Below are 4369 nucleotides of genomic sequence, written 5' to 3' on the forward strand. Positions count from 1 at the left end.
GGTTACTACGGACTGGATAAAGAAATAAACAAGATCCGTCTTTCTTCCGTACACTGGCCGGTTCTACCAGCGGTCTCCGTGCCACATTTTAATCATTAATTAAATAAAAGGATTGCCAGATAATGAAATATGGGGGTATCCATCTACCAGAAATCTACCACCCAGTTTCATTATCCATTAATATTGTGACTCCCTCTTTTTGATTTTGTTCCATTAATTTCACTTAGCTGGACCCTTTAAGAACATAAACTTGTAGCACAACGAGACAAGGCAGGTGTAATTGTGGCGTGCAGTATACATTAAAATTTAAAGCTATTTACTCTGCCATGCCTGGTGAAAAAGGGTCAGTCTACTCTTTTGGGAGTGTCAAACGAGGGTAGATCCGAAGGACAGCACACCCTCATTTTCTATGTTCCCTCCTTCTGTTCCACTGCAATGATGTTAATTAATCTACATCTACATCTACATCGTTACAACCAACAATCGATTTCCGATTATGATTGGTCGGCGCTGTCAGAGAAACAGTTGTTAAAGAAATTTAGTATATTACAGTATTAAAAGTAAAAGATAAAAGGACAGTATGCTACAGTTAAAATAGGACAGAATGGAAGAATTACATAGTGACCGCCGCCAGCCTCTCTGTAAAGATACTGAGGCTGGGGCTAGCTTTGACTGATGTGGGGAGGGAGTTCCAGAGACGGATGGTTCTAGGGAAATAAGAGTTAGCAAAGTATTGAGTGCTGGAATAAGGGATCAAGTAGTTCAGGTTTCTAATGGGGGACAAGTAACCTTGGTCAATAGCAACGGTCTGGGTCCTTACTTTGTAAAACAAAAGTAATGAACAGTTTAACCTACGGTACTGGAGAGTTTTCCATTCTAAGGATTTCAACATTTCAGTTACACTGCTTGTATAGTTGTAATCATTCATAACATACCTAGCTGCTGACCTTTGGACTCGTTCAAGTTTATGGGTGAGGGTTTTCTGCCAGGGATGCCACACAGTTGAACAGTATTCTAGCTGTGGGCGGACATAGGTGGTGTATGCAGCTTCTTTGACCTTTATGTTATCTGTCTTGACATTTCTCTGAATAAATCGAAGGGAAGAGGTTGCCTTAGAAGTTATGTTTTCTATGTGTAGTGACCAGTTCAAGTCATTGGAGATAGTTACTCCTAGGTATTTAGCTGATGAGGTGGACTTTAACTCTGTATTATGTAACCTGTAGGGATATATAAAGGGATTTCTCTTCCTACTTACTCTAAGGACTTCACATTTGTCGGGGTTAAATTCCATTTGCCAGACTCTTTCCCATGTTTCTAATTTATGGAGATCTTCTTGAAGGGCTATGCTATCATTATTTGATTTGACAGTGAGGTAAACGATGGTGTCATCTGCAAACATACGGGTTTTACATTTGACTGAGTCAGGCAGGTCGTTAATGTATACAAGGAAAAGGCAAGGCCCAAGGACAGACCCCTGTGGAACTCCAGACAGGACTGGAAGTTCGCTGGACAGGTGACCTTCAACTGCGACCTTCTGGGTACGATTAGAGAGGAAAGATTTGACCCAATTAGTTATTTGGGGACTAACACCTAGGGATTGTAACTTGTAAATTACCCTCAAATGGTCAACTTTGTCAAATGCCTTAGAAAAATCCATTACGATGACGTCAGTTTGTTGGCCTTGTTCTAAATTACTATAAAGTATATAATCTAGATGAACTGTGTTGTGGTCGGTCTCAATCAACTTCAAAAATTCGCCATTATCAGCAAATAATTTCGATGATGACAAGTTAATAACGTCTGGGAAATGATTGATTCAAATGTATTATGATGGAAGTCGTGCAAGACCCCTTGCGAGATTCCAGGTAGCATATACGCCTATTGTTCAGGACTTTGTATGCTACAGCTTAGTTTTTGGTCTCTTGACTGTTTTCCCTAACCCTATAGTGATCCAACTGGGCGCGGGTGACGTCTAATTAACACATCTACATCTACAGTGTACTGCCCCACAATCAATTTTGATTAGGACTGGGAGGCGCTTGTCTGGGACAGATTGTTAAAACATGAGCAAGCTCATTAGGTGCAAAGTTAAAAAGGAACTGCAATCACTTCGATTAAAAACATAGATATATATTAAAAGGTTACATTGACTGATGTCAACCGTTCAATGAATAGAACCAAACCGGGTCTGGACTGTATGTGTATAGGGGGACACCATTTCACGAACGTATTAAATATTGTTCTTGGAAAAACGGAGTAATAATGGTATTGCGTATGAGATTGTGGGATCAAGTAATTCAGGGTCCTCGTATGTATGAGATGGTTATGGCCAAATGCAATAGGACTATACTTCATTTTACAAAATAAGATAAGGGAACTCTGTATGTGAAGTTCTTCAAAGAATTGCCAGTTGGATTTTTAAACATTTGAGTGAGACAGCTTTTTTGACCATAATTGTTACATACGCATCGAGCTGCAAACCGTTGTACTCGTTCAATTTTTGCATGTCGGGTATTTTTGCCAAGGGTGTCATATCTATAATTGTTTTATTTAAACTATGAGCAGAAATAGTTGTTGTATGCTGTTTCTGTAACTTTTCTGATGTTTGTTTTAAGAGCCATATTATGAAGTGTGTAATTGTAGAAGATACTGTAAAATCATTCAATTTCGTGGACATGAAATTTCGTGGTTTTGGTCAAAACGGCAATTTCGTGGGGATATGAATTCATGGATTTCAACTTTTAAACATAAAATGAATAGGAATTTTACTTGTTCGTTGGGATTAAATTTCGTGGATTGACTCAACCACGAAATCCACGAAAATTAATCCACCACGAATATTAATGATTTCAGAGTAGTTGTTTTTCTTTCGAGTAATACCTCTGAAGTCTATTGACCGTCATTTTCTCAGGCTTCTAGGGAATGGAGAACATTTTGTAGGGTTTGAGAATTAAGGAAGGATTTAATCGTCAATTAGCTGCAAAAAATCACGATTAACTTTTGATGGACCCAGGGGGTCATTTATGTAGGCTAGGAAGAGGCATGGTCATGTGACTGATCCTTTTGGAGCCTCAGAGAGAACAGGAAGTTTATCTGAGGGGAAGCCATCCACAACTACTCTTTGGTTTAGGCCCTACAGAAATAACTTGATCAACTGGAACACTAATGGGTGGGATCCCCAGGTATCGAGCTTGCGCGGCAAATCTTGTCAAAAGCTTTATTGAAGTCCATTACGACGACGTCAGTTTGCTTGCCATTCTCAAGACTAACGATTGCTTTCTAAAACGTCCAGTATTTTGGGACTTGAACTGTTGCAAGAAATAGTTGGAATATCTTTGTCATGAATGACCAACTCAACGACGCCTGTCTGCCTCCTTTTACCTGTGGATGCAATTTCCTAAATGATGACAAGGAGCTGTGTCTTACAGGAGTGTCGCTTACGGAAACCATATTGGTTGTCGTTCGAAACGTTATACTTGAGCAGATATCATCTCCCGCTTAATATATACTAACCCACCTGCATGGAAGAGAACTAGATACAGACCAATCTAAAATATGGTTTCTGATCCTGATATTTTTGCGAAACACAAACTGCACAATAGCACAATCATGACCTTTCCAACGATGCAATTCCTAAACGTAAATCGATATGGTCATCTTTGACTTCTGTATTTTAAATTAGGTCCATCCAATGTATTACTGATGATAATTAGGTAGTTGTACGGATCGAATGGTTGAAAACAGCCCTGGACGGTCACAGGTTACGTCTTTTTTCACGTTCACTTTTTTTTTCTTAAATATAATAAAGATCAAAATTATTAGTAATGTTACATCTTTTACCGTGATTATCATGTTCTCTGTATCCTCTAACGCTGATTTCCTTGTCCTCTCAACTTTTAACTATGAATGACTTGCATGCTCTACTACTAGTATCCTCTCAATATGATTTCCATATTCTCTCATCATCTTTATACATCATTTGCTCCCCGTTCTCTTATCTTCCAGATCACATAATGTGCATGTTCTGTCATCATCTTTATATGATTTTGCATGTTGCCTTGTCCTCTTTGTATAATTTGAGCCGCGCCATGAGAAAACCAACATAATGGGTTTGCGACCAGCATGGATCCAGACCAGCCTGCGCATCCGCGCAGTCTGGTCAGGATCCATGCTGTTCGCTTTTAAAGCCTATTGGAATTGGAGAAACTGTCAGCGAACAGCGTGGATCCTGACCAGACTGCGCGGATGCGCAGGCTGGTCTGGATCCATGCTGGTCGCAAACCCACTATGTTGGTTTTCTCATGGCACGGCTCATTTGTCATTTATTTTGTTCTATTTATATGATCTGCATGTACACATATCCCCTAAA

Source organism: Mercenaria mercenaria, chromosome 17, assembly GCF_021730395.1.
Source record: "Mercenaria mercenaria strain notata chromosome 17, MADL_Memer_1, whole genome shotgun sequence".
NCBI classification, from domain to species: Eukaryota; Metazoa; Mollusca; class Bivalvia; order Venerida; family Veneridae; genus Mercenaria; species Mercenaria mercenaria.